This window comes from Dendrobates tinctorius, unplaced genomic scaffold (assembly GCF_039654945.1).
Source record: "Dendrobates tinctorius isolate UK_male_01 unplaced genomic scaffold, ASM3965494v1 ptg000008l, whole genome shotgun sequence".
NCBI lineage: Eukaryota > Metazoa > Chordata > Amphibia > Anura > Dendrobatidae > Dendrobates > Dendrobates tinctorius.
The window spans coordinates 55089239-55103645 of NW_027361676.1; positions in this window are offsets into that span (position 1 = coordinate 55089239).

A 14407-nucleotide genomic window follows, 5' to 3' on the forward strand; every position below is an offset into this window, starting at 1 on the left:
TTTTTGCCAAATTTCCATTTTTTCACAAATAAACACAACTTATATCGAAGAAATTTTACCACTATCATGAAGTACAATATGTCTTGAAAAAATAATCAGTGGGATCCGTTGAAGTGTTCCAAAGTATTACCACATAAAGTGACGGTGGTCAGAATTGTAAATATTGGCGGGGTCATTAACAATTAAATCACCTTGGGGGTAGAAGATTTATTGTACTCCACACTGTATTGCTTTTCTTCTACTTTTTTGTCATGTATAGAAAATATAAGACTGTCACTAAGGCTAGTTTAACACTAGCATTTATTCGACGCAGCGCACGGCGCTGCTAAGCCCCGCCCCCTGCTGGCTCCCTGCCCGCCCCATCCGGTCATCGCCGCCTACTATCGCACATGGACGCTAGCGATCTGCGCACCCTATCTTTAGCATTGGGTGCGCAGATCGTGCGCTGGCCGTGCGCTAGTAGGATTTTGGCGTGCGCTGCGCACTTTTGAAGGTGTGCCGTGCGCGCCGAAATGCGACATGCTGCGTTCGGCGCGCACGGGCGCACCTTCGAAAGTGCGCCGCGCACTCCAAAATCCTACTAGCGCACGGCCAGCCCACGATCTGCGCACCCTATGCTAAAGATAGGGTGCGCAGATCGCAAGCGTCCATGTGCGATAGTAGGCGGCGATGACCGGATGGGACGGGCAGGGAGCCAGCAGGGGGCGGGGCTTAGCGGCGCCGTGCGCTGCGTCGAATAAACGCTAGTGTGAAACTAGCCTTATCTGTTGTTTTAATCATCCAATCTAGTGATGAATTAGTTGGATATATGTGTATACAGTATATATTAGTCATTCACATGTGAATATATAAACATTAACTATATAAATGTTTAAATATTGTATAAGAGCAAAATGTAATTATACTATGATTATTACATAGAACATTGATAATAAAAAGGCGAGGTTATATAGTTTTTCTTTCAACATAATCAGTGATAGGTGATGTCTTATGACAATAGAAATGCAACATACTGATTTAAATTACCATCAGAGGAAGACCCATTAATAAGCTGAAAAATTAAATATCTTCCATAACAAAAAAAAATCATCTTCTGCCATTTCTGTTATGTAACACTTCATTATAAGATGGCTAATTAACAGGAGGGGATTGGACCGGTCATGCATCGCATATCCTCCACTTCTTATTTTTATTTTAATTAGGGCACAAGTTCTTGCGGAAATTCTACATCTAAATTATGTATACATTACCAAACCAGTCACAGATATTTATTCTCCTAATAACCAATGAGAATCGATCAGGTTCTTCATTTAGATGCATAGTGTCATGAATTTAAAGTGCTGAGTTTGGGAATCTGTAGAATAAGTGAACACCTTATTGACTAATCTTTTATCGGCTTACAGGAGAGAAATTAGCAATCTGGCTTGTTTTATAAGGAGCTCAGAATCAGCGGTGAGGAATGATTGCTAACATATTGTAACATATTGCAGATTCCATTGACAAATGTAACAGGAGAATACTGTAGAATTCACTTCTTCAAACCACAACATATATCTCGGGGTAATGAATTGTGAGTCAATATATTTCTTTTATGAGGCTTTCAATATATGTACAGATCTAATGAAGATAGAAATTAATGGCATATCCACCCTAAATGTGACCCTTTTCTTATAGATGAGAATATCTAGGATCAAAATGTTGGTTTATTAGGTTTGACCTTAGTTTATAGTAGCATGTCCCTGCCCTCCTGCCGGTAAATGCTAATGTAATTACATGTATGACTCCATCATGTCATAGAAGTGATTTGTGTACAAGCAGTTGAAGCAATACTCCTCATTGTTATTCCACTGGTGTGTTCGGTACATGCTCTGTGTTGGCAGTTCACTCTTTATAAAGGAATGTGTTTTCTGTTTTCTTGTGTAGACTTTTCCATAGAGGATAATGATTTCAGTTTCAGATTTATTTCCATTTTTCATTGAATATAATAAAAATGATGTAGAAAAAATGTCCAGGCTTTTATTGCTCGTTATTTTTTAGGGCACCTGGCAACATTTTTCATGTGATATTTTTATTAAGCCCTAAAAATTGCATGTTTTACACCTTAAGCACTCAAGAGCTATACCATTTCTACTTTCCTATTAACATGGCAATATCGGGGGCTGTTTTTTGTAGGGCAAGTTGTATTTCTCAATGGCACCATCTTATTTATTTATTTTATTTGAACCCTTTCACGCCAGAGCCTGTTTTTGCCTTTGTGACCAGGCCATTTTTTTCAATTCTGACCACTGTCACTTTGTGAGGTAAAAATTCTGGAACACTCCAATATATTCCAGTGATTCTGAGACTGTTTTTTGTGACATATTGTACTTCGTGAGCGTTTATTTCTGAAAATATAGGAAATTTGGCAAAAATGTTGAAAGTTTCGCTAATTTTCAAACTTTTAATTTTTCAGCCCTTAAACGACAGAGTTACAGTATATAACACAAAATAGTTCATAAATAACATTTACCACATGTTTACTTTACATCAGCACAATTTTGGAAACATATTTTTTTCGTTTTATCTAGTTGTAAGAATTAAAAGTTGATAAGCAATTTCTCATTTTTCCTTAAAATTTCCATTCTACTGCGCACCACATCACGTTTGAAGTGACTTTGATGGGCCTAAATGACAGAAAATACCAAAAACCACCATTCTAAAAAACTGCACCCCTCAAAGTGCTCAAAACCACATTCAAGAAGATTATTAACCCTTCAGGTGCTTTACAGGAATTAATGGAATGTGCAAGAAAAAAATGAACATTTAACTTTTCCCCACAAAAATGGTACTTTTCATATTCACAAGGCTAACAGGATAAAATGCGCCATTAAATTTGTCAAATTTCTCCTGAATACACCAATACCCCATATGTGGAGGAAAATTACTGTTTGAGAGCACGGCAGGGCTCAGAAGGGAAGGAGCACCCTTTGAGTTTTTGAATGCAAAATTGGTTGGAACCGATAGCGTACGCCATGTCATGTTTGTAGAGCCCCTCATGTGCCTAAACAGTCGAAGTCATCACAAGTTGCCAAACTTTAGAAACTAGACCCCTCAAGCAACTTATATAGATGAGTGGTGAGCACTTTGAACCCACTGTAGCTTTACAGATTTTTAAAATGTTGACCTGTGAAAATTAAAAAACACATTTTTTTCCACAAAAATGTTATTTTAGCCCCAATTTATTATTTTCACAAGGGTAGCAAGAAAAAATTGACTCCAAAATTTGTTTTGTAATTTCTCCTGAGTATACTGATACCACATATGTGGAAGAAAACTACTGTTTGGGCACACAGCTGGGCTCGGAAGGGACTTTTGAAGTAAAATATTGGCTGTAATCTATAAAAGATGTAATGTCGCTTTTGAAGACCTCATGAGGTGCCTAAACAATGGAAACAATGACCCATTTTGGAAACTTGACCCCTCAAGGAATTTATCTAGATGTGTTGTCAGAACCTTTATCCCTCAGAGGCCTCACAGAATTTTATAATGTTGAGCCGTGAAAATAAAAAAATCACATTTTTCCCACAAAAATCTCATTTTAGCTCCAATTTATTTTTCATTTTCACAAGGGTAAGAGGAGAAAATTTATGCCAAAATTTGTTGTGCAATTTTTTTCTGAGTACACTGATACCCCATATTTGCTGGAAAATGACTGCTTGGGTGCTAGGCAGGGCTCAGAAAGGAAGGAGTGCTATTTTGGCTATAATAGGTTGCGGATACCATGTCACATTTAAAGGGCCCATGACATGCCAAAACAGCAGAAACCCCCACAAGTGACACAATTTTGTAAAATACACCTTTCATAGAATTCATCTTGGGGAGTAGTGAGTATTTTTAACCTTTAGGCGAGTCACAAACTTGTATAACATTGGGCTAAGTGAATGAAATATTACTATTTTTTCCACTAAACTGTTGCTTTGACTCCAACTTTGCAATTTCTAAAAGAGGCACTGCTGTGCATGATAGGCATGCCACCGTGACAGGTTAGATCAGTGGCCTCATCATTTACCACATCGCCTTCCAATTTATCAATCTCATCCTCCTTCTGAGTTGCGATTTTAGGCTGACCTGATGGCAACTGTGCGTCATGATTATCATCCACCTCATCAGACATAAATTGACCTTCCCCAATGTGGCTTTCTCCTGGCCGGGGAGCATAAATGTTTGGTCATCACTGCACTCCACCCCCTCATGACCCATTTTAATGGTGCATGTTGAGAGACCTGAATAACTGCAAGGGAATGTAAACAGTTCCTCAAAGTGGCCAGCTTTTGGGTCACATGTCTCCTGAGACTCGTGATGGGGAAGGAAGGAGGACCAGGTTGATGATTCAGAGTCCCAGCCTCTTGGCTACTGAGGCTGGACTGTGTGGAAGACTTTGTGGTGCTGCTTGTCAACACAAAACATCTTCACACTTGTCTGAGTTTGACAGTGGTGTAGCGATCTGATCAAGTTTTGACAGGATGCTAAAATGAGATAGTCGCCTTCTAGTCTTCACATGGCCTTGGTGGACACCACCACATCCACATCCCTTAAAGCAGGGTTCCCCAACTCCAGTCCTCAAGGTGATAATTGCTTCACCTGTGCAATACAAAGGAAATCATGAAAACATGATCTGTTGGTGGGCCTTGAGGACTGGAGTTGGGGAACCCTGCCTTAAAGTCACCCTTTCTCATATTGAATGCATTATGAAAAAAAATTCCTTGCTTTACTTTTCACAAGTACCCTCACAGAGATGTTATGTACAAATTCCCTGTATCTGCCAATGTGTGGCTATTTTTTTCAGATATCAGTTTTATTACACATGGAAACAGTAAACTCATGAAAATTACAGGTATTACATTTGCGTATCTCTGCAGGGATTGTGCCAATCGCACAACTGCTAGATAAAGATACGCTATTTATTAAACAAATAGAAATTTAGTATTTTCTTACATCTCTTTGCTGACACACTGCAACAGCATACTAAGGAAAATTATTGCCACTTCAAAATTGTGACATTTGCATATCTCTGCACAGATTGCGCCAGTTGTACAGCTGCTGGATACATTATTTATTGAACCAATAGAAAATTAGTATTTTCTATATTGCCTTGCTGACACATGGCAACAACATACTAAGAAAATTATTGCCATTGGTAAATTGTGACTTTTGCGTATTTCTGCAGGGTTTACAACAGTTTGCTAAACTGCTGGCTAGAGAGACGCTATTTATTCAACCAATAAAACATTTTTTGTATTATTTATATCGTCTTATAGCAACACACCAACAGCAGATTCAGGAATATTACTGGTAAATAGTGACGTTTAAGTAGCTCAGCAGGTTTTGCACCAGTTGCACAACTGCTAGATAAATATTTGCTATTTCAGCAATACTCGAGGAATATTATTTAGCAATTAGCTTTTAAAAAGAATGTTACTATATGCTGGCACTGAGGAATATTATTTAGATGTAAAAAAGTTTTTTTAAATGCTGGTTCACAGGTATATTATGTAGCTCCAAAAAATTGGTTTAGTATATGCTGGTACTAAGTAATATTATTTGTCTCTAAAAAGAGCTGCTTTGTATTTTATAGTAGTAGATGAAATCCTACCAATCTCTCCCAAGTCCCATAGTCTGTCCCTAAAGTATACAACACAATGAAAACTAGCAGAGATCTGCAATGTGTACTTGCAATGATGATGTGATAACATATATAGAAGAAAATGGGCAATAAGCCCCAGCCAGCTCACCGACAACCTGTGGTGCTAGGAACTCCATCTGGACAGGACGTGTGGTATCCAAAGAAAATGAAGAATGTTTGTTCCAGCTCCTCAAAATTGAAAAATTCTTTATTTATCCATTAACCCCTTCACGACCAATGACGCCACATAGGCGTCATGAAACCTGGTTCAAATCTGACCAGTGATGCCTATGTGGCGTCATGACTTCTAAGCCCCCCTGCGGGTCGGGTGATCGGGGTCACTGAAAGGTCACCCGACCCGCAGATACAGGGGGCTTTGTAATTCACCACAGGGGGCGTGGCTTCGCCCCCACATGGCTACGATCGCTCTGATTGGCTGTTAAAAGTGAAACAGCCAATCAGAGCGATAGTAATATTTCATCAATGAAAATTGATGAAATATTACAATCCAGCCATGTCCGACGCTGCTGTAGCATCGGACATGGCTGGAGACACCGATTCCACCCCCCCACTGGCGATCGCCCCCCCGCAACTGAATGACAGCGGCGATCTGTCGCCGCTGTCATCATCTGCCCCCGTCCCATTCCGTCTGCTCCCCGCCAGCCTCCGATCCCCCCCTCACCCCACCCGGTACCTCCTGAGTCCCCCCGTCCCTCCCGGTGTCCCTCGGGTCCGGATGATGGGCGCCGCCATCTTTGAAAATGGCGGGCGCATGCGCAGTGCGCCCGCCCGAATCTGCCGGCTGCAGATTCCATTCTTTCATTTTGATCACTCTCACAGTGATCAAAATGAAAGAAAAAGTAAATAAACCCCCCGATTATCACCCCCATAGGTAGGCAGAACTAATAAAATAAAGAAAATATTTTTATTTTTATTTTTCCATTAGGGTTAGGGTTAGGGTTGAAAAGAGGGTTAGGGTTAGGGTTAGGGTTGAAAAGAGGGTTAGGGTTAGGGTTAAAAAGAGGGTTAGGGTTAGGGTTGAAAAGAGGGTTAGGGTTGAAAAGAGGGTTAGGGTTGGAAAGAGGGTTAGGGTTGGAAAGAGGGTTAGGGTTAGGATTGGAAAGAGGGTTAGGGTTGGAAAGAGGGTTAGGGTTGGAAAGAGGGTTAGGGTTGGAAAGGGTTAGGGTTGGAAAGAGGGTTAGGGTTGGAATTAGGGTTAGGGTTGGAATTAGGGTTAGGCTTGTGGTTAGGATTATGGTTAGGGTTGGGATTAGGGTTCGGGGTCTGTTCGGGTTAGGGTTATGGTTAGGGTTGGAATTAGGGTTAGGGATGTGTTGGGGTAAGGGCTGTGGTTATGGGTATGTTGGGGTTAGGGCTGGAGTTAGAATTGAGGGGTTTCCACTGTTTAGGCACATCAGGGGATCACCAAACGCGACATGGTGCAACCATTGGTTCCAGCCAATTTTGCGTTCAAAAAGTTAAACGGTGCTTCCTCCCTTCCAAGCCCCGACGTGTGCCCAAACAGTAGTTTACCCCAACATATGGGGTATCAGCGTACTCAGGAAAAATTGCACAACAACTTTGGGGGGTCTAATTTCTCCTGGTACCCTTGGGAAAATAAAAAATTGGGGGCTAAAAAAATATTTTTGTGGAAAAATTTTTTTTTTTTTAATTTTCACGTCTCTGCGTTATAAACTTCTGTGAAGCACTTGGGGGTCCAAAGTGCTCACCAGGCATCTAGATAAGTTACTTGGGAGGTCTAGTTTCCAAAATGGGGTCACTTGTGGGGGGTTTCTATTGTTTAGGCACATCAGGGGCTCTGCAAACGTAATGACGACCGCAGACCATTCCATCAAAGTCTGCATTTCAATACGCCACTACTTCCATTCCGAGCCCTTACGTGTGCCCAAACAATAGTTCCCCCCATATATGGGGCACCAGTGTACTCAGGACAAACTGTACAACAACTTTTGGGGTCCAATTTATCCTGCTACCCTTGTGAAAAAAAAAATTGCTGGCTAAAAATCATTTTTTTTGAGGAAAAAAAAATATTTTTTATTTTCACGGCTCTGCGTTATAAACTTCTGTGAAGCACTTGGGGGTTCAAGGTGCTCACCACACATCTAGATAAGTTCCTTGGGGGGTCTAGTTTCCAAAATGGGGTCACTTGTGGGGGGGTTCCACAGTTTAGGTACATCAGGGGTTCTGCAAATGTAACATGATGCCCGCAGACCATTCCATCAAAGTCAGCATTTCATAATGTCACTACTTCCCTTCCGAGCCCCGACGTGTACCCAAACAGTGGTCCCCACCCACATATGAGGTATCAGCGTACTCAGGACAAACTGGACAACAACTTTTGGGGCCAATTTATCCTGCTACCCCTGTGAAAAAAAAATTGCTGGCTAAAAATCATTTTTTTTTGTGGAAAAAAATTTTTTTTTTATTTTCACGGCTCTGCGTTATAAACTTCTGTGAAGCGCTTGGGGGTTCAAGGTGCTCACCACACATCTAGATAAGTTCCTTGGGGGGTCTAGTCTCCAAAATGCGGTCACTTGTGGGGGGGTTCCACAGTTTAGGTACATCAGGGGCTCTGCAAATGTAACATGACACCCGCAGACCATTCCATCAAAGTCAGCATTTCAAAATGTCACTACTTCCCTTCCGAGCCCCGACGTGTGCCCAAACAGTGGTTCCCCCCCACATGTGGGGTACCAGCGTACTCAGGACAAACTGGACAACAAATTTTGGGGTCTAATTTATCCTTGTACCCTTGTGAAAATAAAAAATTGCGCACTAAAAAATAATTTTTTGAGGGAAAAATTTTTTTTTTATTTTCACGGCTCTGCGTCATAAACTTTTGTGAAGCACTTGAGGGTTCAAGGTGCTCACTACACATCTAGATAAGTTCCTTAGGGGGTCTAGTTTCCAAAATGGGGTCATTTGTGGGGGAGCTCCAATGTTTAGGCACACAGGGGCTCTCCAAACACAACATGGTGTCCGCTAACGATTGGAAGTAATTTGCATTTCAAAAAGTCAAATGGCGCTCCTTCCCTTCTGAGCCCTGCCGTGTGCCCAAACAGTGGTTCCCCCCCACATATGGGGTACCAGCGTACTCAGGACAAACTGGACAACAAGATTTGTGGTCCAATTTCTCCTGTTAGCCTTGTGAAAATTAAAAATAGTGTGCTAAAAATCATTTTTGAGGAAAAAAAATTATTTTTTATTTTCACTGCTCTGTGTTATAAACTTTTGTGAAGCACTTGGGGGTTCAAAGTGCTCCCTACACATCTAGATAAGTTCCTTAGGGGGTCTAGTTTCCAAAATGGGGTCACTTGTGAAGGAGCTCCAATGTTTAGGTGCACAGGGGCTCTCCAAATGCGACATGGTGTCCGATAACGATTGGAGCTAATTTTCCATTCAAAAAGTCAAATGGTGCACCTTGCCTTCCGGGCCATGCCGTGCACCCAGTGGTTTATGACCACATATGAGGTATCTGTGCACTCAAGAGAAATTGCTCAACAAATTTTAGGATCCATTTTATCCTGTTGCCCATGTGAAAATGAAAAAACTGAGGCTAAAAGAAAATTTTTGTGAAAAAAAAGTATTTTTTTTTTTTTTACAGATCAATTTGTGAAGTACCTGGGGGTTCAAAGTGATCACTATGCATCTAGATAAGTTCCTTGGCGGGTCTAGTTTCCAAAATGGGGTCACTTGTGGAGGAGCTCCAATGTTTATGCACACAGGGGCTCTCCAAACACGACATGGCAACCGCTAAATATTACAGCATATTTTCCATTCAAAAGGTCAAATGGCGCTCCTTCCCTTCTGAGCCGTGCCGTGCGCCCAAACAGTGGTTTATGACCACATATGAGGTATCGTTGTACTCAGGAGAAATTGCCCAACAAATTTTAGGATCCATTTTATCCTGTTTCCCATGTGAAAATGAAAAAATTGATGCTAAAAGAAAATTTTTGTTGGAAAAATTAAAATGTCCATTTTTTCTTTCCACATTGCTTTAGTTCCTGTGAAACACCTGAAGGGTTAATAATCTTCTTGAATGTAGTTTTGAGTAGCTTGAGGGGTGCAGTTTTTAGAATGGTGTAACTTTTGGGTATTTTCTGCCATATAGACCCCTCAAAGTGACTTCAAATGTGAGGTGGTCCCTAAAAAAAATGGTTTTGTAAATTTTATTGTAAAAATGAGAAATCGCTGGCCAACTTTTAACCCTTATAACTTCCTAACAAAAAAATATTTTGTTTCCAAAATTGTGCTGATGTAAAGTAGACATATGGGAAATGTTATTTATTAACTATTTTGTGTCACATAACTCTCTGGTTTAACAGAATAAAAATTCAAAATTTGAAAATTGCAAAATTTTCTAAATTTTCACCAAATTTCTGATTTTTTGACAAATAAACGCAAAAATTATGAACCTAAATTTACCACTAACATGAAGCCCAATATGTCACGAAAAAACAATCTCAGAATCGCTAGGATCCGTTGAAGCGTTCATGAGTTATTACCTCATAAAGGGACACTGGTCAGAATTGCAAAAAATGGCCTGGTCATTAAGGTCAAAATAGGCTTGGTCATGAAGGGGTTAAAACAGCAAATTCAGCAATTCCTCTGTAGTGAAAGTGCACATCCAGCATACAGCGACGCGTTTCATTCTCAAAGAACTTTTTCACAGCTGATCACAATTTTCGACATAACTGGTTAAATAGCAACTACAGACCAATTAAATCAACGAATATATTCATATAATCATGTGATACACATTCATAGATCCTATAATACATAAGGAATCGCATATAAATTTAAAACCAGCATCACTACAAACATATATAAAAAAAGAAAAATACAAAAAATGCAGAAAATACAAAAAATACAAACAAAATCCTCAATAATGAAACATAATCTCATTCCTTTTATTGAGACCCGAAGGGTATCTATTTCCCAAGTTATAATAATAATAATAGTTTTAATTTATATAGCCCAACATATTTCCGCAGCACTTTGCAATTAAGCGGGGACATGTACAGACAATAAATTCAATACAAGTTAAGACAATTTAAACAGTGACATTAGGAATGAGGTCCCTGCTTACAATCTACAAGGAAATGGGGGGGACACAGCAGGTGAAAAGTGCTTGTTATTTCAGGCCTGGCAATTATAATAAATAGGGATTTTCATATAAAGCTGCGTGATCTGGTCATCAGCGCGTGTGCTTAAGTGCAATAGTCAAGTATCAAGTGCAGTTATCGTGTGCATGGAGGGTGTGGAGACAGATGAATAGTAGGGTGCAGATTCAGAATAATATTTGGAAGGAGGGAACTGGGCAAAGTTAGTTTACTGAGTAGTTGATGTGGTAGGCTTGAAGAGATGGGTTTTCAAAGCACGCTTGAATAGGTCAGGACTAGGTATCAGTCTGATCGTCTGGGGAAGTGCATTCCAGAGAGCTGGCACAGCATGAGAGAAGTCTTGGAGACGGAGGTGCGACGTTTGAATTACGGGGGATAATAGTCTTAGGTCATTTGTAGAACGGAGGGCACGTATAGCAGGGTTCCCCAACTCCAGTCCTCAAGGCCCACCAACAGATCATGTTTTCAGGATTTCCTTAGTATTGCTCAGGTGATAATTGCTTCACCTGTGCAATACAAAGGAAATCCTGAAAACATGATCTGTTGGTGGGCCTTGAGGACTGGAGTTGGGGAACCCTGACGTATAGGACGATAGACAGAGATGAGAGAGGAGATATAAGGCGGTGCAGAACTGTGGAGAGCTTTGTGGGTGAGAGAGATGAGTTTATACTGGAAATCCAGAACGCCTCCCATGTCAGGAGGCGTCTCTGAGAGTCTACTCCACGTTTAGAATTTTTTAATTGCTCAATGCCAGTAACTTTAAGAGATGAAATAGAATTCTTATGTTGGAAAATAAAATGTTTCAATGACATAGAGATATTCCGATTATTAATACTATTATAAGTTATATCTCTAATGTGTTCTGAAATGCGGGTTTTTAATTTTCTGTTGGTGCAACTAATATACATTAACTTACATTCAGTACAATCAATTTTATACACAACATTTTTTGAGTCACAATTAATAAATTGATTTATATTAAAACTCTGTGTTCCATCATAATTATTGTGTGTTTTACTCTTCTGAACAAATTTACACATTATGCACTTTGCACCTCCACACCTAAAAAACCCTCTACAATTTAACATGAGGTTTGGAGCTGAATAGACTAAGAGAAATGGAATCACCAATGGTTGGAGCACGTCTAGCTACTACAATTAAACCTGAATTCAAAATATTCACTAGTATTTCATCTTCATACAAAATGGGTAGGCATTAGAGTTGAGCGAAACGGGTCGGTCAAATTCAAAAATCGCCGACTTTAGCTAAAGTCGGGTTTCGCCGATCGAAACCCGTCCATAGTGTGAGGTCGGCCATGAGGTCGCCGAGCCTAGCACAAAAGTCGCGTTTCAAATAATGCTTACAGCGCCTTTGTGACGGAGGACGCACACTGTGGGCAACGCGATGACATGGGCAGCGGCCACCACCATCTTAGAGAAGGGCATTGAAGTGATTGGCTGGCTTTGTGTGGCATCACAGTGGCTAGAAAAGGCTGTGACTGCCGACCGCCATCTTACTTCTGCCGATCTTAGAATAGGGAGAGGTGCTGCTGCTGATTTTGAATAAGGGAGAGCGTTAGGCAGAGAAGAAGATCAAAAAAATTGCTTCTGCTGATACTGCTTTTCACTGTACAGTTAGTGTGCAGTGAAAAGGGAGGATTTTTGTTGTGTGAAGGAGCGCTGGTGGTGATTAGGCTGCCTTTTAAGGCTACCTGATAGCTGCATTGCTGTGTGCACACTGCTGTTCAAACTGCTTTTTTCAAAGCACTCCAATTTTTTAATATTATGTTCTGGTGAGTTACCGAGCGTTCATTTTTTCACACACCGTATAGCGATGTACGCTCCTCACACACTACCGTGTACTGGCTGGTATCACGGACAAATACAAGCTATCTGTGTGTGACTCTGGAAAAACAAGCCAAGGAGATTTTCCATTTTTCCAGACCTACACCTTATACAGCTGTCTGCTTTTCAAACAGTTTTGTATATCTGCTGTTTGATTATGGTCAAAACTATACAGAGACAACTTGTGTAACTCCGTATAAAATAGATGGAGATTGACAATTTTCCATACAGACACCATATAGCGGTATACGCTCCTCACACACTACCGTGTACCGGCTGGTATCACGGACAAATACAAGATATCTCTGTGTGACTCTGGAAAAACAAACCGAGGAGATTCTCCATTTTTCCAGACCTACACCTTCTTGAGCTGACGGCTTTTCAAACAGTTTCGTATATCTGCTGTATGATTACGCTCAAGACTATACAGAGACAGCGTGTGTCAGTCCGTATAAAAATCGATGGAGATTGACAATTTTCCATACAGACACCGTATAGTGTTGTACGCTCCTCACACACTACCATGTACCGACTGGTATCACAGACAAATACAAGCTATCTGTGTGTGACTCTGGAAAAACAAACTGAGGAGATTTTCCATTTTTCCAGACCTACACCTTCTCAAGCTGTCCGCTTTTCAAACAGTTTTGCATATCTGCTGTTTGATTATGCTCAAAACTATACAGAGACAGCGTGTGTCACTCCATATAAAAATAGACGGAGATTGACAATTTTCCATGCAGACACCGTATAGTGGTGTACGCTCCTCACACACTACCGTGTACCGACTGGTATCACGGACAAATGGAAGCTATCTGTGTGTGACTCTGGAAAAAAAAAACGAGGAGATTTTCCATTTTTCCAGATCTACACCTTCTCGATCTGTCCGCTTTTCAAACAGTTTTGTATATCTGCTGTTTGATTACGCTCAAAACTTTACAGAGACAGCATGTGTCACTCCGTATAAAAATAGACAGATATTGACAATTTTCCATACAGACACCGTATAGCGGTGTACGCTCCTAACACACTACCGTGTGCCGACTGGTATCACGGACAAATGCAAGCTATCTGTGTGTGACTCTGGAAAAACAAACCGAGGAGATTTTCCATTTTTCCAGACCTACACCTTCTCCAGCTGTCCGCTTATCAAAGAGTTTTGTATATCTGCTGTTTGATTACGGTGAAAACTAGACAAAGACAGCGCGTGTCACTCCGCATAAAAATAGATGGAGATTGACAATTTTCCATACAGACACCGTATAGCGGTGTAGCTCCTCACACACTACCGTGTACCAACTGGTATCACAGACAAATACAAGCTATCTGTGTGTGACTCTGGAAAAACAAACCGAGGAGATTTTACATTTTTCCAGACCTACACCTTCTCGATCTGTTCGCTTTTCTAACAGTTTTGAATATCTGCTGTTTGATGACGGTGAAAACTATACAGAGACAGCGTGCGTCACTCCTTATAAAAATAGACAGAGAGTGACAATTTTCCATACAGACACCGTATAGATCTGTCCGATTTTCAAACAGTATTGTATATCTGCCGTTCGCATTACAGTCACATCTATACAGAGTCAGCGTCTGTGTGTGACACTCCATAAATACACACACGGAGATTGTTAATTACACAAAAAACGTATGCAGCTGTACACTTCTGATACAGTTCAGTATATCTGCTTGTTGGATTACGGTCAAATACATACTGGGAGAGCGTCAGTGACTAACAAAATATATACGTAGATTTA